General features: G+C 37.1%; 1 pseudogene across 1 annotated transcript in view; it reads left to right on the forward strand.

Moving 5' to 3' along the window:
• The window catches only part of LOC103700826, a 34,993-nt pseudogene extending 15,378 nt beyond the window's left edge, over nt 1-19,615 (forward strand). Inside the window, exons 8-10 of the transcript XR_005506596.1 lie at nt 13-231; nt 316-1,917; nt 18,570-19,615. The product of XR_005506596.1 is annotated as an uncharacterized LOC103700826 (transcript). The remainder of the gene's footprint in view (nt 1-12; nt 232-315; nt 1,918-18,569) is intronic.
• Nucleotides 19,616-22,306: the final 2,691 nt, after the last annotated feature.

Here is a 22,306-nt window from a genome sequence, read left to right on the forward strand (position 1 = left end):
TGACTAAACCAGGGACTCAAACTCTTTAAACATGACTGGTTGTCAATTTGGAAATTCTTTGTTCCCCATAGAGATCCATCCTTGCTACCCCGACAGTGGAGGATTGCTACTGGAACACAGAAGTCTTATAAGAAAAGTGAAGATGATAAAGAGAAAAGGCGATTATATGAAGCGAAGCGAAGAAAAATTAAAGCTTCAATGACTGATAAGCAAGCTTCATTGGGATTGGAGGTTAGTTTATTGAAGTTGGTAGCCAAAGAAATTGTGTATCTTTGCGCATTCCTTCACTATTTTTGTTGGCTTCATTACTAGCAGGTTGATAATGGAGGAAACAGTGCAGATGACATGGACAATGAAGATGAAGCTTTTGTTCATGAAGCATTCTTGGCAGGCTCAGAACGGGGGAGCTTCAATTGCACATCAAATGATATGTCTTTTCCAAACATTAACAAAAATAACGTGCAGCCTATTAATATGGTGCTGTACAAGGGTACTAAATCTTGTGAAAATTCTGCTGGTGGTACAAATAAATTTGAGGAATCAAGGAAGGAATGTGGAGCTGTGTGTGAACTTGTTACATCTTCAAATCCATCAGTGAGTATGCTTCCTTTATCTTATTTCTCCGGTAGCCAATACAGTGCGTCTTATCTGATTTTTTCCAAGCAGTTGACTTCCACTTCAAAATCAAGTGCTAGAAGTCATTTATGTTCGCTGCCTTACCAAAGGCGTCGAAGAAAAGGTGCTCGAATTGTCAAGTTGGCTCCAGATTTGCCTCCTGTAAACCTTCCCCCATCTGTTCGTGTGATCTCTCAGTCAACTTTCCAAAATTATCGTGGGGGACCATGTTGTTTTGATATTGGTAATAATGAAAGAAAAAAGCTCCTTTCGAGTTTCCAGCAAGCTGTTAAACCAGATGCTACTATGTCAAATCCCAGTAAGCAGTTACATATGTCCTCCAATAATGGTCTTGAAGTTAGCTGTCAGCAAGATGGAGGGACCTCTGGGAATCAATTGGCTGAAGAAAATATGTCCGAATCAGATCTCCAGATGCACCCTTTACTTTTTCAGGCTTCTGAAGATCAATTTTCATCATATTATTCAATGAACTGTTATAACACTACTACAAGCACTTACAATTTCTTCCCAAGGAGTCAACTTCAAACCGATCCCAATTTCTTCAAGTCTCAAAAGTTAGTTAGGACAACTAATTATGTTGATGCAACACAAAATCCAAAAGGACCACCATCAGATTTATGTACTATTGACTTTCATCCACTACTGCAGAGAACTGATAGTGTAAGCGGAGACCCTGCTACTATATCTTCCATCAATCCCCTATCTGGTGATTCGGGAGCACAAGGTAATTGCGACAGATTTGACCCATCTGAATGTCTCTTGAGAGAACCGCTGGTTGAGGATGGTGAGGTAGCAAATAATAGAGCAGCTCCATGCCATTATCGAAAGGAAAATAAACTTGATCTGGACATCCACTTATGTTCTGTGATGGATAAGGAAAATACAACAGGAGGTGGAGGTACAAATGAGCATCAGCATGTTGAGTCAGACAGTCCTACTTTGGAGCAAAGAACGACAGAGAGTGGCATGTGTGCTGATTTATCAATCAGCCACTGTAAAGATAAATGTCCTGATGTTTTAGTTTCTTCAGTTTCAATTATAAGTGGGCAAGCATGCTCTAAAAAGGATTTTGATTCCGTATCAGTACAGTCTAGCAAAGTTAGTGCATGTGAATGCAGAGGAGATTTTCATGTTGAGTCTCTTCCAGAGATTGTAATGGAACAGGAGGAATTAAGTGACTCTGAGGAAGAAAGTGAACAGGTGGAGTTTGAATGTGAAGAGATGGATGACTCAGAAGAAGACGAGATGGGCGCCACACAACCTTCTGAAATTCATAATAAGGTAATCCTCCTCCTTGTACCTATCTGCTACGCCTATTTGCCAAGAATATTTCAAAAATTTTATGCTTGATGCTGGAACAGAGTTATTGCCACCAAGTAAGATGGAGTGTTGTCTCATGTGAATTTACAATTGGCTACTTAGACACAAGGACTTGATAATAATTGATTGTTCTATTTAAGTTTTTATGGTATTCTCATGTTGCTTCTGATGTTGGAGACATCAAAATGACTTTTAACTCATAAGTAACACATGTGCTGAAATTAGTTTTATTACGGGAGATAAAAACATACTAATGCCATATCACATATCAAAAACTAAAAAGACTGAGCACATGTTTGCTTTTCTCTTGTGCTTTGGAGACATTGGATAGATGTCTAAAAGTTGGGGTTGTTTGTCACTAGTGGTATCGGATGCTCTTTCCTGCTTGAGGGGGTCTTATGAACTGCTTCTTGATGTTATAGGGGCAAAGGAGGTGACTGCCAAAAAAAAAGGTTGGCGGTGGTTACAGCATGGTGAAGCCATCAGAAGCCAAAGTTGATTTTTTTTTTCTTCAAAATAATCAAGGATTTGGCTGAGCTAGTTCAATTCATGGTTTGCCATACTGGATCATATAGCCTGTACAGGGCATATCATATCATATTGAGACTCAGTATGCCTCCCATGACACGTGTTGGTACCAAAGTATGTACTGACACTCGCTATGGTGTGTACTAGTTGGGTACTGGTACAAAGTCCATTATCAAGGCTTAAGCAGATTGTTAAAATATGTAGTTATTATGGTAGGATTTTCAAGCCAAGGAACCAAAATAGATGCATAGAAGAGGGTGGTGGGAAACAATGTTACAGTAATGCAAGGCCAGTGAGTTTCGAATTTTCATGATTTGGCTTTGAGAAGGAAAAAGATAATTATGAGAGGTTGCAGGCTTGATGAGGTAAGAGTCTTGTAGGAATTTAATAAGTCCTTGAAAGATGGGCTGAGACTAGAAATAAGTTAGGACATTAGGTTAAAGAAGCAAGAGAAGAGTTTTAATGCTTCAAGGATATAATAAGTAGCTTCTGATACCCCAACAGAAAAATGAAATTTACATGGAAAGAAAGGGAAGAGAAATGGGTAACTTGATCTACTAAGATCGGACATTGATTATAAAACTTCAAGGGTTTTGAGGAGGAAATTTCAGAGAAAAAGGGAGCTTTCTGATCAGAAGTGATCTGATTTCAGTTCTGATCTGTTTGGCTGTGATGATGTCCAGCAGTTATGGAAGAAGAAAAGCAGCAGGCTATTAGAAAGGGAGGAAAGGATATTCAAATAGATTTGATCTCATTTGCTATCTATTGTGCAGAGAACCAGTGGTTTAAAGAAAATGAAAAAGCGAAAGAAGCTTAAAGAGGGAAGAAGAGAGAAAATTAAAAAACTGTAGAGAATTGGAGTTTATGGCCATAGCAGTTTTTGCACTGAAGTTCTTTCTATAAATATAACTCAAAAAGGACTTCTCAAGCCAGTTGTAGCCCTCTTATCTACTAACCCAATCAGCCAGTTCTTTGTAATATATTACTTTTTGCACTCTAATCTAAAAAGAGACAATAACGACACTTAACCAGCTAGTCTGTAACCTTAATAAACTCGTTCATTAGTGCCTGGACCTTGCCTAGTGAGTAAAACAAACAGAATGAAGCGAGAAACTATGATCTGACTGATAAAAGGTTCTCCAAGTTGTTCTTGATAATTTATTGTACCACCAGAAAATGAATCCAGAAATGTAATAAATGTTACAAGAGAAATATCTTCCCTCTGCATCAGAGCAGAGGAGGATCATGAAGATGTTGCAAACAATAATGGGTAAATATTGCTTATGGTAGTGGTGATGCTCACAAGGATAACTAACTCTTATGTGAGCTATTGGGCATTTGAAATTTGATTGACTGACGGTGATAATACACTGGATGCTTTTAATCTTTGCCATAAGGAGTAGAAAATGGAATGTGAGAAGTGGTTCATTTTTTAAGCTGAGTCCATTGGTAAGTCAGAAGCATGTGGAACTGAACATATTTTGTATGTTAACAAGGAGACTTTTGGCAAGCTCGATGGGTCCTCATCTCCTTCACTATGAGGCAAGTGAAAAGTTGTATGAGCATCTGTTTTTGAATCTCTGACTTTGGTGGTTGTTTCAAATGTGTAAAAGGCTAAGCCTGTTAGGATTGTAGGTTTGATGACTGCTGTTTGCTCCACTATACGTCACTGCTCTTTAGTTGTTTATCCTCTCATTTTTTTTTCCGCAGCAATGGTCCTGTCTTCCGCTTCCTTCTCTTCATGTTTTGAACCAAGATAAGCGTGATGGTAGGAAGAACATCTTTTGGGGAGAGTGCAATCTATATTATGATTGGAGATTTGTAGCAAGCATGAAGAGGTGCTTAATTTGAAGATTTCACTGAGATTCTGATTGAATCATCACATAGGAATAGGATTGCTTCCATGAGAGATTCTATGAGTGGAACCGTGGAAGGGATGCTAGTTATCCCTGAAGAGGTGACTCCAACTGTAAATAAAGATGTTCAAAGTCATGCTTACATACTGTATGTAATTAGTTGAAGGATGAGGACACAAAATTGTTTTGGTTTGAGTGTGCAAAGAAAATGGATGTAAAAGGGGCTAGAAAAAGGAGAATAAATTCTTTACTTGAAGAGAAATAAGGAAGGAAATGACTCTTGCTCTTTCCTTGATCCTTCTGCATTAAATTTAAGATTATATGATCGTCAAAAAGATTGAATCCTGGGGTATACTTGGATGTAGTTGTAAGTTGATGTAGTCTATTACAAAGAAATTAAAACAAGCTCTCCTGCGAAAGAAACAAGCTTGGCAAAATCCCAATTTTTGGGAAATGCTGATCAGTGTGAACTTTCAATGAACGTACTAGAGGTTATTTTGTTCGTGGGCCTCTTGGAGGTAAATAATGGTATTCCTGGAAAATGCTTGTAGAAACTTGAAGCAGCAATTATATATGGAGGAATGGGAGTTTTGAGTTTGATTTACTATCGAGAAGTCTTGCTTGACTTGGTGTTGCTAGAATTAGTTGAGGGCCTGATGGTTGGATTATTGGCGTATTTCATTGAATGGCTTACAATTTTATATGAGAATCAAGTAGACTCATGTAGGTCACCGCTTTAGAGTTATGTAGTGGATTGTGAGAGTTGATGTGCTTATACAACCTTATTAATTTATCCTATTAGATTTGCATGGTCTATCGGCATTTTAATTCCTATGGGATAAGGGCATTTTGGTTTTTCCATAGAATGGGATGCCTCGTGTCCTGCCCCGTCCTAGTGGCCATCTAGATCGAGCATCCCATTACTTGCTTAGAATGCCCTTTTTATATTTTTCTATTTTTTTCTTTAAATTTTTTAATGTTCTATTTGTTTTTAAGCATATTTAGATGGCTTTTGATCATTGATTGGCATCAGTCTACCCCAATCCTAAAACCTTAAAGGCAAGTAGACACACCTCAAGGTCTTGAGTCCCGCTTAACTTTTTCAAAAAAATTCATGAGGGCGGAGGGCATGCCCTCAGCCAAGCGGAGTAGGTACCTCCGTCTCTCTCCTCTTCTATCCTTTTTTCACTTCTTTCTTATTCTTTCTTGTTTTCCTTTCTTTTTTTTTTCTTCCTTCCCTTTTCTTCTTGCTTTCCTTTATTCCTTCTTTCCTTTCTTTATTTCTTTCCTTTCTTCCTTCATTGCTTTATATCTTTCTTTTTTTGCTTCGCTTTGTTGATTTGAGTTCCAGATCCAACTGGTCCATGGGGGAGTTCTATCCAGAGATCGGAGGAGGTGGAAACCACAGGAATTCTATCCATTTAGTCGCACCGGTGGATTGGGTCGCACCGGTGGATTGGGAGTCTGAGCCCTCATCGACCATAAGATGGGTTCGAATGTGGGCGAGACGGGCGAGACACCCCACATGCATGGGTTTCAAGGTCCCACCCTTGTCCCAATTCTTGTTACCTTATAGGAACAGGATGAGATGGCTGAGCCTTCTCGCATCCCAACAATTCTTCAACCTTGATTGTTAGAATATAGGTACTTGTCTCGCCCAACTTGCTTGATTTCTATGTTGCTTTAGTTGATTACGAGATGGAATGATTTGTACATTTGTTAGTACTAGTAAGTCTACATGCAGATGCACATTGTAGAAGGGGAAATATAAACAAAAATTATAAATGATTATAATTAAATTATTCATCAAAAATTTTAGTATATTCTTGATATGCTTATGTTTGAATTGTAGTTTTTTTTTGTTTTGTTGAAATTTTAGAATCGTAATTTTGAAAATAAAAATGTTTAACATACAATTACTGCATTATTGCATATAAGGTTGGGCCATTCCGATTTGAGTGTTTGATCAAAATCATAAAAAATCACAACCTGTAACCATATGATTTACATATATGCTAATTTTAATTAATTTAATTTTGAATTTTTAACAGGGGTTAACATATTGACATCAATCCTAGAAAGAAGGAACTCTATCTTTGGTACATGCTTTGTTTCTAGGATGGCCCACGAGTATCGAGATTCTTATTGTCTCTCACATGCCCCTTAGAAGAGGTTCTTGTAACAGCTTCGAGCGAAGGAAGCCATGGAGTGCAAATAGGGGGGCCATGTGCTATATGTGACATTTTTATTTTCTTGAGAGGTGACATGGTCCCTCTCTAGTAGCCCTCTAGATTTGGCGTAACTAGTGATGTGGGATGGATTTGGAGATTTGTTAAATCAAATGATCAAATTGTTGAAGTTTGCCAAAATCTACAGGTCGTACAATTTTTCAAAAGGTATAATTTATCATAGAAATATTGAGTTTTGATGATATTGGATTCATTGGAAATGTGTCTAAGATGTTCATAATTGATACCTCATGACCCTGGATGAAAAAGCATTGTTTTCTAGATCAAAAAGTGGCCAAAGGCTATATCTATGATTTAGTGTCTATTTTTCCCCTTTTTTTAAGTCTATGTGATATTAGGAGTCCAGAGAGTAGTTTAGATGGCCAAAATTTCTTAAATTAGATTCAAAGGCCATGATTGCTTCTGGCAGAAATTTTGTTTATGCTTTTTATATATAGTATGGACTATGGAATATAGATATTATGATCTGTATAATGTAAATATATTGAGCTCAAGGCATATGGATGATCATTGATACATTTTTGAAGAATAGTGATCCAATCAAGGTCTACAATCTCGGTACTAGGTACCATATTGGTACTTTATCGGTACGGTATGGTATACTTCTGTGCCAAAATAGCTTTCTTATCTATTTTCTCAATTTTCATCTCAGTACGCCTTGGTACGGACTGGTACACACTTCGATACACCTCAGTTCAGGTCGATACGTCTCGGTATGGGGTAGTACGCCTCGGTGGTACGGGGCTTGTACCGCCTTGAATGTGTGTTTCATTCCGGTTCTCCCAGTATGGGTACCGTATGCCTTATATCGGGCGGTACGACAGACCTTGGATCCAATCATATTTTAGTTTGAGGCAGCACTTGGTGTTATAGACAATGGTGGATTTACGGGGTAATTTGTACAGTTTTGGAAAGATTGAAAAGACCTTTAAGTGCTATTATTAGCAAATATCTGAAAACCAGTGCATCTTGGGAAGTGGAATTACGTCATGAAACATTTTCAAATTTATTGCATCATCATTATTACTACAAAAAAAATTGTGGCATCATTCATCTCCTTAATTTAAAACTTTGTGATGAGTCCAACCAATGATCAAAATTTGTGTCCGCATCCTTAATAAATCTAGGCTCATGATCTGAAGTTTCACCTGAACTTCATAAAAAAATTGAAATGTTTAAGAGTTAGATGGAATTGATTTTAATCCAGTTTCAATTTTAGTGTTTTGATCAAAACTGATTTATGGGGCCAAAATAAGTCTATATATGAGTAATATATGCTAATTTATTACCATTTCTTTACTTCTATAAATGTCAAGAATAGGGGTGTCAATGGGCCGGGTCAGGCCTGAAGCAGGCTAGGGACTAAACCCTTATGTCTGAGCCCAAACCTAGCCCAAGTTTCTAGGCCCAAGCCCAGCTCAGAATGGAATGTTTCAAAACAGGCTTGACTTTGGCCTGGATCAATTTATGAGGCCCAGCCCTAATCTATACATTTTTTTGGCGCAGCTTATGGGAGAACATATATAACCTGTGATTATCTAAACAAAATCATTCGTGGCTCAGTTTATGGATATCTAACAGAAACATACATAACCTGTGATTGTTCAATATCCAAAAATATACAAGAATAATAGCAAAAGATGAACCATAACAATAAAAATAGAAACATTCGGAATATATATGTATGTAATATAAAGTATAAACAGCAACCAAAATGTTAATATATGATTTTGAGAAAGAGAGCAAGCTGAACTCAACAACTAAAATTAAATTCTTGATGTCTAGCCTTGAAATTCATGTCCAAAACCATACCAACAACTAAAAATTGAGTCGTGTTTCTAATTCAAAATACAATAGTTCCCATGTCTAAAATTAACAAGTAGGTCATACTTGCCCAAAGTTAATAAAATAATACAAAACATCTTAGATGCACAATCAGAAAATAAAATTAATCAATGAAAAAGCAGTAGCTAAAGCATTGATGAAAGTAGTTGTTGCAGTGGCTCTCAAGTGGAAAGACTTCAAACTTGCAGTTGCATCCTACTAAAATTAACCAAAGAAGTAAGAGAGTTTGTAATAACAGTTATATCAAGGTTAAAATAGGACATGAAATTAAAATTTACCATTATCAAAGCCATGAAGATCAGCAAAGCTATTGTCAAAGCCATTGATAGATCCCACTCCAGTGCTACAAGATGCCATATATAAGAAAAATTATTAATCAATGCAAACAAACTAATAGAAACTATAAATGGGAGAATTGATACATTATAGCATACCTCCAGCTCTAATGCAATCTTGACCACAATTGAGGGCTTTGGCTGTCTTAGTATTCATTGAGCTTCTAAATGGACTAGTCAATCATGTGCCATATATGGGTATTTTGGTGTGTTCATCATCCATAAACTAAAAATATTGAAATCATCTTTTCAAGGAAAGGCACACTCTTTCAAGTATTTATTAAGTTCCGTCACATGCTGATTACTTGATTATATATTTACATGTTGGTCCCAAACGACAGTGGTTTGAAATCATCATTCAGATTCTCACTTCTGTCATCTCTACTGAAACTAGAAGTCATCACATGCTCAATACTTGTGTTGGCATGTCAATGAACAGCCCTTGTAAAACTTCATAAATTTCACAAATATATTTTTGTGCTTCACTACCAAATGCTTGTTTGAAACAAAACTATGCAAAAGTTTTCTTGAATTGAGGATCTAATATAACTGGAATTACTAACTATTTCGATATTTGTTAATTTTTCTTTGCATTTCCATCATGCTTCTGTTTGTAAGAGTCTCCATATTTTCAACATGTCTTGAAAGTATTAAGTTTGAGATCGGATAATTGGATCTGAAGACCACGACATGATAAAAGATCTTAAGCTTGCAAATAGTTTCAGTCACTTTCCGATCTTGAAGAGAGGGTGCATATTTATAGTCCAATAAAGCCAAAGAATAGAATGCTTTTTCGAAAGGCACAGCACTCTCCAACATGCTACATGTCGTGTTCTAACGTGTTGGCATATACCAACAAGGACGTTTATCATATGGCATTCCTAGTTCTTGAACAACTTCTTCAAACTTTTACTTTTGTGAAGCTGAGCCCTTTATATACTTAACTCTCTCTTTCTCTCTCTTGCGTTATGAATGATATCTTGAGTATGTTTTAACCTTGATATCTTGAATATGTTTTAGCCTATCTTGAACAAAGAGATTAAGTATATTAGCTGTACAACAAATATGGAACAATTTCCCCTTGGTTGATAGCAATTTTTTTCCAAAAAAATTTCGTTGAGGAACAAAACAATTGAATCATTTACTGAAACACTATCCAAGATTATACTTAAAACCTTGCCATTAAGATTTCAACCTTTGATTGCCTTTAAATCACATTGTTTCCACAGTGTGATGAGATTCTACCTTACAAAACTTTATGATTCTTTTTCGAAGCTTCCATTCTTTATCAATGAAATGAGCCATTAAGGACAAATATCCTATTGTTTGATTAGGAGTCCACATATAAGCTGTTAAGGAAACCTGCTCACATGAACTCATAAATTTTTCCATAAGGCTTGCTTGATCATCATCAGCAAACTTTATACAATCATCTTTAGAAGTATTACTGATACCATCTTAAATTTTGGATTAAGACCTGCAAAAAATCTTCTAAAATCATCATGCTCTATAATTGAAAAGGGTATTCATGTAAATAATCATCCTAGCAAGTTCCTTTCGAGTGACTTCTTGATCAAATTTCCAATTTTTTAATGTAGCCCCATCGCTGCATGTTGATTGACAAAATGACATTATACTCTGCTTTTTGGTGACCTCTACATTTTTAGGACTAACCTAGGGCGCCCCTTCAAATGGCTTGTCCTTCCACTAGTTTTTGCAGAATACTCATTAAAATATGTTTACATTTAGCACTACGAAGCTTCTCATAAGCAAAGATTGTTTGAAAATCATCCCAAACTTTAGACTTTCCTTTCTTTGCTTTTTTACATGGTCTACCCACAAAATTTTCAACAGTATCATCCTCTCCCTCTTCTTCCATAATGTAATTAACAAGTTCATTTTCATTTGACATACCTAAGCATTTGGAAAAAGATAATAACTAAGAAGCAAATGCACAAACAACTATGCAAACAAAATTAATAAGAGTATGAATTAGGAACCAGGAACATTATTTAAAACTAAAAATTATAATATGAAAATAAATACAAAATAAAAAATAGTTTTGCAATTTTTGAAAATATATATGCTAGCATATACGCCATTCAAAAAAGAAAAACATATATGAAAACCTATTTTCATCTATGGACGCCCCCATTAACCTATGAAACTCCCTTAGAACCGAACATGCTCTTTTAAAAACTAAACGCATAACTTAATCAAGCCTAAATGATAAAAAAAACCTGTTCTCCTATGAAAATATAATATTACATGCTTGCTCACAAGGGCCACCTAGAGATATTCTCATGTAAAAAAAAGAGAGGAAAAATTGAAGAAAGATTTAGGAAGTGGATCTATGTTTGCCAATCAATGTTGATGTACTGCCAGATCGAAGAGGATCCATGGATAAAGGCTAGGACCGCTAGATCTACATGAAGATGTCTCAAACTAGTCTCATGATATCCTAAGAATTGTCAGGAGGAGGAAACAGAGCTGTTTCATGCGCTGCCACCAGGATGCTTTGCTATATTTCGTGGGAATCAACCATGGGAGAGAGGGAGAGAAGAGGACTAAGGAGAGGGAGAGGGGAAGGGGAGACGAAGAGAGTGGAGAGGGTTAGGGTTTTCTTCGTATGAGGTTTTAGATGTTAATGGGATGTTAAGTATACTCCTAAGTTTTGAAGTCCACTCTCAATATAAATAAATATAACCTGGATTGTATGTTCAAAGGAAGTGACTTTAGTATAAGATACCATGGCCTGAATTGATCTAAAAATCTAGTCCCGTGCTTGGCCTAAAATTTATTCGAGCCACATTTTTCAAGCCCAAGCTCGTCCTACAGCCCTAAAACCTGAGTTGGGGCCTGGTTTTTTCCGGGTTGGGTTTTTAGGCAGCTTGGGCTAGCTAGGTGAATTGTCACCCCTAGTAAAGAATTAATAGATTAAACTTATATGAGGAGAAAGTTCTAAAACATTGTAGTGTTAAGTCCCAAAGAGATTTTGTTTTTAGCATGAGTTGCTATCCAAGAACTAAATCTCGCATGCACCTGCAGTGTCATGAAATTTCTACATGTTTCTGCAGAACAATTGAAATGATTCATCTCAATTCTATAGTTTTCTAGTCAAATTTAATATACTGTATATCTGCTGTATTTTCTTTCCTTTTGTTGTATTTCTTTTTTTTCCGCAAATTCTAATTAATATTTTCTTATAATTTCAATTGACATTGCGGAAATCAGAACCAGAACTATGAAAAAATCTAGACTTCTTTTCACTAGCTAAACCAAGTTTTGAATTTTCTCTGACTGCACTCAACTTTTGTCAGAAATGTAGAGACACTCCCTTATCTTAAATTTTTGTATGTTTCATGGAAAAAAGATTATGGAAATTATCACATGGTTCCAAGCGACCATAAGAATTATGAGAAAGGGATTTGAAAAATACATCTTATCTCCCCGTAATGCTTGGGACAAATGAGTTCAACTTGTTTGGGAGTTAATCAATAACGTTTTCCACAAGAATGAACTAGAATCAAAATGGAAGGAGGATAGAGATAGGAATCAGAATCGCGGTTCCTATTTTATTGTTTATTCGTTTAGGCAGGAAATGGATTGCATGAGAAATAAAAGACAATTCCGTTCTACTATTTAATTTAGCTAATCATATTTTAAAATTAAAATGTTTTGCAATAATTTTTTGATAAGATCCTTGACTTAGTAATAGAATTGATTTAATGGACTTCTAGTAGTGGTCATTGTAGTGTTATAGCTATTATTTTGCTTTTTATCACTTGCCTTAATAATATAATTTTAAAATTCTATTATTAATTAAGTCATTCATTTCCATTTTCTACAATAAATGCTGCTAAGTGATTCATACGAAATATGTCATTTATTTTCATTTTATACCCGAAATGTTGGTAACTAGTTTAGTCCACAAATGCCATTCATTTCCATTCCTATAGGAATGACCATTCCTCCGATGTAAGAATGCTATCATAATTCCCCTATTTGAGCCAATGATAACTTCATAGGAGTTGTGTTTCCTTGTTCCATAAACCAAACATGGCAATGGGGCCAAACTTAGAATTCCTATTCCTTTCTATATCTCATTATGCAAACCACATGTCGAATAAGAGAAACAAGTTCTTGAAGGTTTCACCCACTCCAACCTAAGAAACGAAATAAATGGCCAACAAGATGAATTTGTTACCTTTACCACCCTAACAATATTTGATGGATTAATAGAGCTATGATTTGGTGTTGATGTTAAACCATTAAAGACAGATCTGGCAGTTTAAGGGGAAAATTAAGTAAGCTTTGGAGGACCAAAACTCTTAATTTGATTACAGTCCAACATGAAGATTCATGCTTCTTTAGACCAATAAAGCCAACATCTGGTCATCCATGCCTAACATCTTATGTACAAGGTCAGTTGACAAACATTTAATAACATCATATTCATCATTTTCCAATCACACTCCACCCTCTCATGAGAATTAAATTTGATGTAACTTAGAAGCTTTGGTTTGTACCAGAGTTAACCTTATTTTTAGGAATCTCGAATCTCGAATAAACCCAGCCTAGTTTAAAATGTACCCCATGTCGGGTTTGACTCAAGCTTGGTCTAGGCTAGTGTTTTAAAATGCGGTGCATACTGTCGCATATGCACCTGTATATGTGCATGTGGTCCCTTGACTGCACCACATTGCTTATATGCAATACTATATGCGGTTATACTGCATGTAGACAAAAATGATGGTCAACTTAGTATGCACATGGCGGCATATGTAGCCTGCTTAGTATCATATGCCAGCTTGCCAATCCGACACTACATGCACAACCTCTTATGCTGGCCCTTGTAGGTGAAGTGGGTTCGAGCTGATGGTTAGGTTTGATGTGCGTTGTAGGTCGGCCTGATACTGGTATTTGTAGTGTGCTAAAATGTTTATTATGTTATACTTATTTCTATTGAGTTATTAGATACTAATTGTTAGTTGTTGTTGTTGTTGTTAATATTATTGTTATCCATCAGTAAAGTTTACTATCATTTTTGTTGTTTTATTGTACTTAATATATTATAACTATTTTTAAATAGTTAAAAAAATAGTAGTCGCATAAGCCTGCATATGTAGCCCGGATACTGCGTATGCACTATTGCTGCCTGTTTTTAAAACACTCCAAGCCATATCAAGCTAAGGTTCAAGGTAAACTGTTGGCATGTTTTTGGCAAGGCCTGACCTTGCCCAACCAAGCCCATTAATAATAAGTACTGCATTTTAGGTAACCTTTGCCAGCAAGCATCAGAAGAAAAGAAAAAATGAAAAGAGAAAGACATTATAGTAGTTGAAGTTCCACATGCACCTATCGTCTTTGACTAGAAGTGTAAAAGGTCAATTTAAAGTTTTAAAAGATTTTGATATTCTTTATCTTTCACTTCATAAGATTTCTTTGCAATATTGCATTCCAAATAGTTACCCATTATTCTCTCCAAGAACATCACAAGTATCAATGCACCAACAAAAGACTCCTTGAAAACATGGTAAATGCTCGTTGAAGGCACTTCAAACATGAATATTTCATGCTTTAGGGATAACAATTTTCATTTGAAACTAGTTCCTTTTGGAAACTCCATGAACTTTTAGCTAGAAGGATGATGCTTCAAGTTCCAAGGCACATCAAATTAATTGCAGTGAGTATTCATTGCTCCACAATAGAACGAATAATGTATTTATAGTTGTTATTTGTAGTCATGTTATTGTGCATAGTTTCCTTTGGAAACTCCATGAACTTTTAGGTAGAAGGATGATGCTTCAAGTTCCAAGTCACTGCAAATTAATTGCGGTGAGCATTCAATGCTCCACAATAAGAGCAAAAAACCTATCTATAGTTATTATTTGTGGTCTTGTTATTATGCATGCAATATACGGAAGATTAATGGTATATGCATCAATAATTATTTAGGATACTACAAAAGGAAACAAATTCTTGTTGTATGGAAAGTTGGGGTTAGTTATCGTGGAAGTAATCAATATTTGCTTTTATGCATTTTTGATTTGATAACATAGTTTTTTAAGGAAGTTATATATCCATCAAGGGGTCTTGTGTAAAGTGGACTTACATCCGCATGATGAAACCAAGCTCATTCCAACAGTGGATTTGACGGTCTCATGTAAAGTGGACTTACCAACACAATTAAAAGGCTCACATCCACATACTCTGATATGAGATAATTAATAGAGTTTGGGGTGGGAAGGTTGAGGAATGTTTCATGTATATGTGCTTATTACAAGTAACTGATACATCAATGCAAGTGGGGTTGCATAAGAAATGGATATGAGGGTGGTCCATAATGTGATGTTTTCCCTTTTGCATATGCCTCATAAAGGTTTCAAGGGGGGAAAGCGTCAGAATTTTTTTCTATCTATATTTTGAGAAAAGAATCTCTCCTTAAAAAGAAGGTTCGAGTTAGTGTGAGTTCTTGGGACACATGCATAAATATTTGGTAGGATCTTAAATATTTGGTAGCATCTTGCTGTCTTTATTTTTATTTTTTCTTTTAGGATTTTGTTTATATGATCCCTAATTTGAATCTGATGACGAGTTTATTTCTCTTTAGGACTTGAGATGGTGTTGGTAATTGTGTGTGTGAGAGAGAGGGATTAATGAGCCCTGTGAATATGAGAGATAGTTTTAGGGGGGTGCAGAATGTTAAGGGTCAGTGAGTGCTTTATAGAACTAATGTGCTAAGTTTGAGTCTGATAAATGTTGTAGTCGACCTATTCATGCTGCAATGGAAAACTACACAGAAATGAGTGTGATTCATATGGAATTGTATACAAGGGCAGAGCTGGGATTTTTCCCCTTGGGGGATCAACATTAGTAAATCATAAAAGGCTTTTGACTGATTCACCAATTTATTCCAAACATTGGTTGATATTGATTATGATTCACATTGAATAATTGTATCCAAGGGCGGATCCTAGATTTTTCCCTTGGTTCTCAAAACATGTTTTTTAAGTGACTAACCAATCTATTTTAAATATTAGCATAATGTAACTAAAAATGTATCTCATTTTTGTTTCAAGACATCTCAATTAGATATAATAGTAGTACTCAAGTTTGGTAGGTTAAAATTAAACAAATAACTAAATAATTAACCTTCCCCTTTGCAAATGAATCCCTTATGTTCAGCTGTAGGAAAGATACAACTATAACTTTGTTGATTGTTTATTGATATGAAAAGTTATGAATTCTTAATTAGAATAGACACTTTGTAAGGAAATAAAAGTGAAATGTTCTTATTTTTCTAGAAAGAAAGATATGCAGCATTTGCCAGCTGGGCTAGTGTGATGCGATGCTAGTGTAGCTGGGGGCAGAATCCTACGTGGTGGCACCTCTCATGTGAATTACACCAATGCCCTTGTTCTGCAGTAGATAGCTAGTGAGTGAGCAAGTGAATGTTCCATAGCAATGTTTTGTATACCGGTATTGAACACCATACCGGTTTTGTCCTGGAAGGCTGGAACAGCATGATACCTGTACCGTCGGTATGAAGCTTGCACCAAGACACTCATAATCAATAAAAATGAATAACAAAGGTATTGATGCAGACCGATACGATGGTGCATACTAGTCAATTCGATTTTGGCGCCCCGAGTATGGTACAAGTGCGGATTTTCCATGGAAGCAATGGAATTATCCCCGTTTTAGTGGTATTTGATTCCTTGCTCCATAGCTCAACTTATGTTGGGGCTGTGACTGTGGAAACAGTATTGTGAAATTGTATCGGTAAATGGAGAAGTGCATCCAAAGATATCAAAATATGTATTTAATAGGGTGTGGCAGTGCCAAATAGAGCTGCTAGGGGGTGGAGAAATCATGCCAAGGGGCCATGGGATAGTAGTGTACTTTTCTTTCTTTTTCTTTTGGGGGGAGCGGAGAGGGGAGGCTATTAAGGTGTAACCAAGTGGTCAAAAGCAAGATTTGGAAAGCGGGCATAACATTGATCCCCCCTTGGTTGTACCCTTAGTCCATGGGATAGTTGTGTACTTTTCTTTCTTTTTCTTTTGGGGGGAGCAGGGAGGGGAGGCTATTAAGGTGTAACCAAATGGTCAAAAGCGAGATTTTGGGAAGCGGGCATAACATTGATCCCCCCCTTGGTTGTACCTGTCTAGTCATGTATACAAAGTTCAAGGACAATTCAACTTGGGGCATATATTCAAATTTCGACAAAGATGGAGAATTCACCATATTTGCAAATAGATTTAATTAACTATAAATTATAAAAAAATTAACCCATAAAAATAATGTAAGATAGATGAAAGTAAATGGATATATATTTATTTATGTAAAAAGAATCATATAGGAGACTAAAACAACAAATAATAACAAAAGATGATTGTTGCAAGCAGCATAGCATCATTAGTTTGCAATAAATGAGAGTTGCCTAAGTTAGCTGTATATAAGCCACAAAGTTGCATGATCTTTGAATACTTAAACAATTCTTAATAAAGCCAGTTTACTATGTTTTGGAGAAATATATGAAGAAAAGGACTTGCGAATAATTCAAGATTTTTCTCAATAGTACACATTAATGTTGAGGTGGAGAACATGACTAACAGAAGGATTCCACAGAACCAGAAATACCATGGGCTTCCGATAAAGCATAGGATTATGACTGGAAAAGACAGCACAATAGGCCTTGGTTTGGTGTGGCACCAGTCAGGATTATCCACCTCAAACCACATGAAGTATTCAAATTGGTTAGAGGTTGTGCTTTTTTATACAATAGAACTTGAAAAATATGAGTTTGCTGAACATGAGTAGTAATCGTCGCATCCAATGAGCTAATGAATTTAGTGGATATAACCTAGAGGATAGACTAAATGAGAGAAAAGAGGGTATGGTAGCAACAATATAAAATAGATGGAAGCAGAATATAGGGGCAAAGATGTAAAAGGGATGTAGAAGGAAAAGGAATTGTAGAAGCATGAATAACTGGAAGAAGATCGAAAAAGAGAAGGATAACTAGATGGGGATGATTACTTTTGCATGTGCAAGTGTGCGCGTGCATGAGCACATCTGTATGCATGTGAATGAGAGAGAGGGGTGGGGGACTGGCTTTCAACAGATTTAGAATGATATGAAAAGAATGGCAACGGGAGTAATAAATTCTCATTCTCTTTTTTAGTTTCCTGAACTGAGAGGTCAAAGTTTCTTTTTTTCCAGAAGGTTTTCTCACCTCTAGGCTTAACAATACAGAGGTCCAGAAAAACTTTAGTTGTGGCTGGAGAATATAGTGCAATATGAAATAATGGTAACTTTAGCGTAAAGTACAAAACTTGGTGGTCATATATGGTTCAGCTAGCACTAGATGTCCTCAATTGATCTTCTTGAGTTGATTTCCTTGCTTCTTCACAAGGTCTTTAGTCCTGCACAGAAAACTTTCCTGTAGTCTCAACTTAGTAAGAATTAGCACAAATCTTAATCATGAACCCAATATCAAATTCAGTTAGTAAATAATACAAGCATGGGGACAAAAAAGCAAATCTTGGATTGTAACTGAATCAGGTATCACGTTTGCTGGTTTTTTGTGGCCAATTTGTTTATTTTGAAACTGAATGTGGTTAAACAGATCATTGCTGACACATTCTTCTTCACAAAGTCTGTTTATGGCTTTGGAGGCACTTGGCTTCTTGTTATCTTTGCTTTTAGATGTTGTACTACTGATCACTGCAATATTGAAAAATCAAGTTCTAGACATTTCTTACTTTCATCTTACGGGAGCTTATTCTTGTGAACAGGGGATTCCAGCCATTGCTGCTATTGGTGAAAAAATTCTTGGCAGTCACAATTTTAACCAGGGTCGGTCAAGATCTCTGACACATGGATCAGTTGGTAAGGGCAAGAATTATGCTAGTCCCATGCAGACATGCCCAGGTTCATGCCATGATAAATTATCACAGTTAAAGCCCAAAGATGGGAGTGCAAAAAGGGATAGATCTCGTAGAAGTTCTCCAAATGCACCTCACACCCATCCTGGACGATCCAGCAAGGCACGAAATTCCAAGAACTCCAAAGCTGCTCAACATCCCCACTCGCAAGCAGTTAATGAACACAAGACTGTTGCTTCCAGAAAACCTAGAAAACATTCTGTTTTGAATTAACCCCCGGCAAGTCCGGCTATTTATGACAATGTGCATAGCTATTTTCTCCTTGCTATTCTTGATAGTTGTTGCATACTCAGTGATTCAGTAGAACATATGCTGTTTGGTTGGTGCACCTTTTTAAGAACATCAAACAGTAGCAGCAGCCATTACGACAAGGCATTAAATCAGGATAACTCAAATATCATCAGACGGAAAAGAAAATATTGCGGGTTGTAAAGTATTGTTAAGTAGCGATTTTTATGCCGTAATATGAAGTGCATCAGCAAGGTAACCAAAGGAATGGTAAAAGATTAGATTAGATTAGACCTGTGCATATGGTTTAAGAAATGTAGAATGGGCAGTTCCTTACAGGTTCTCTGCATGAAGCAGCCTGCTTGCTAATTAACTTTATCATGTACAGGCCTTGAATATTATGAATTTCATTCGTTTTTGCTGTAAATGTTATGAACCAAGCTATAACATGTGTCCATCAGTCAAATAGATGACTGTGCAGGGTTTTCTTGTTTTCATGTAAATATTATAAAAAAAAGGAGTGCTGCCTTATAAGTCTGTCACTGACTGCATTCATTTGTTTTGGTTGAAGCACGATGGGGATTTCAACCATACTAAAAAGGGTCTTGTCAATGTGTCATTGTTATTCCATTTGGTCTTAAAATCATATGAAAATTTTGGTTCTTTAATATGGATTACTACTTTCATACTGCAGCGAATGTCCAAGCTTTTTTTAACGGCAGTTGGAGTGACTCTGGTTGTATGATGGTGTTTGGATGCCTGTAATTGAACCCATGTTTCAGAAGGTGATCTTTCTTTGATGTTTGGATTACTGTCAAGTTAACCGGAATCCCTTTGGAGGTTTTTTTACAGCATTGCGTGACGGCCAAACTGGCTGTAACACAAGGTGTTGCGACTAGAAAAGGCTTTAGGGGCATTTTGTAATGGGTTGAAATCCCAACAAGGGCAGTGGTTGGTTGAGACATAATTAATACAATTTTACTAATGCAACCGAGTACAATTATATTTCTCATTTATGGGCAAACAAACATAAATTTTATTTTACTATGATTGCAAACTAATCGAACCAAATACTAGAAATGTTGTTATAGAAGCAATGACAAAAAACCACTACAAACCTGACTGCATGTTTTTCTCAACTACAGGTATCCAAACACTTGCTATAATTTCTTCGCACACAAATCCAGCGGTTGCTTTCCATGATGAGTGATAATCAGAATAATGCATGTTGTAGCATGCCTGAGTGCAATATTGTGTTTCTTCTCAGTTGGTTCAAAGTTGTAAAACATTAGAATGCGTGTTTAAACATGCAAATGGACAATTCTGTTCAGTTCTATATTCTTGGGCACTAGTTGTACTTTACGTGATTGATATCCGAAAGTCATGACATTGGCTTTAATGACTTTTCATCAATTTTGCTCGTTGGCTAGAAATTGTCAACAGAACACTGATGTGTATCTACAATTTATATACGCAAGCCTCCATTGAAGATGCTAGTAAATTATTGGAAGGATTTCATTTAGTAATACGGCATCTGGCATTATAATAGTCAGAGGGCTGTTGCCCTAGGTTTCATTGGTCAGACCATGTCGCCTAGAAACAGTTTTGTTTGTTCCATCCCCTGGTGGAAAAATCATTCCGAGAAACTTCATGCATAGAGAATCTAGGTCTGGTCCCCCACCCTCAGGAATGCGACGCTCAAGAGTCAGTGACGTGCAGGATACATGACCAACAATTAAGGGCAGAGCATGCTAACTACTGGTCCAGTGCATGACGATTGTCTCCAATTTGATTGTCTGGACTGATAGCCTAGTCTGGGACCACTCACTCGATTCTGGCGAGTTGCTTGCTCTGGTAAAGCAGAAACAGTACGGGTGGCTTCCATGGCTGTCGCTGGCCGCTTGTTTCGTGTCTTAGTCCTATTTCCCTGCTTGACTGGGAGGATAAAAGATGGGGGAAGGGATTCACACCTATCAGAAAAACATATCAGGTCTCGTCAATGCCCGTGTCCGATGGGCTTCTTTAGACGAAATGCCCTGAGAAATTGGTTTCCGGGCAGTGGCAGTGTACTCGCTCCCTATCCCTGTTCTGTGAGTGAAAGATCCAATGTCCATGCACAGCAATGCACATGAAGTAGGCCCAACAAAAGTTGTAACTGAGGCAAGTTCTCTCTTCATTGTTTCACCCATTCTCGGGTATACATGGACTTTGGGTGTCGGGACTCGGACGGATACATATGAGCAGCTGTCCAACTGACGCAGAAGACTTTGGTACCCCCCCCCCCCCAATTTGATCGACGAGGACAGGAACCCACCCGTCCTGAGGTCGTCTCTCATGTCGCTTGCGAGCAATTGGGGGATTCCTGGCTGCTGCTTCTGCTATACTTTCCTGCTGCTGTAAGAGAAGAGCCATTTTTATTTAAACCAGGTCCCCGGACAGGCACGGCTTACAGCTCGCGAAACCAGGGTATCATTCGTGAAGAGCTTGACCCCAAAGCTATCAGGCATCATTTGGTGGCAGGGCCAAGCATAGCTTCCTCCATTTGCATGTCATATGGAATCAATGGCTTTTCATTGGGGCATGGCCCTTCATCGTTCATGGCCTGAAACGAAATTACCAGCTTGAATCGGAGAGGAGGCCACACGGTAAGAGCCCGTCCCATCAATGATGCATATATTCTGAAACAAAGTTATAAAGAAAAGATTGGGAGCAACAAGTAAAAAGATGTTGTGAGACATGGTGGAAACTGACATGGCTTGTAGCTCGACGTTTAAATTTAATCTTCCAATGTCGAGATCAGATGGATGACATCCACGGTGGGACATGGAAGCCAGGTCGCCATAGGACCACAATGCACTTGCAACAACTTGGATGATCCGATATCTTAAAAAAAAATGACATGCTGGTCGATACTGTTCGCAAATAAGGTAGATATTATCTGTAGGGGGAGCTGGAGAACTCTCCTATCTTGATCAGTGTCTCCCTCTCGATCCCATTACTGTAAGAATATTCTCTACAATGCTATGGGATCAAAGCATCAAAGTTACAAGTGCTGGGAAACCGATCTCCTCATTATCTTCTGCCGTATTTATGTGGGAACAAGATTCTACTGCCACAGTGCAAGTGGTTCTTAAAGCACTTCCCAAACATCCGCCCACTACTGGGAAGTCCCTGCATTAAACCCCATCATAGCAACCCCAGCAAGATATTAAAGCAGCATCCACTTCTAGTATACTTTTAGCAGCATTATCAGTACTTATGCTGGGAGCTAACATGAAAAAATAACATTAATAACGTCATCGCATCAGTTCGATGTCTGTGCACAAGCCTATCATGCAGCATTATCAGAGTTTTTTCTG

This window comes from Phoenix dactylifera, chromosome 16, assembly GCF_009389715.1.
Source record: "Phoenix dactylifera cultivar Barhee BC4 chromosome 16, palm_55x_up_171113_PBpolish2nd_filt_p, whole genome shotgun sequence".
NCBI classification, from domain to species: domain Eukaryota; kingdom Viridiplantae; phylum Streptophyta; class Magnoliopsida; order Arecales; family Arecaceae; genus Phoenix; species Phoenix dactylifera.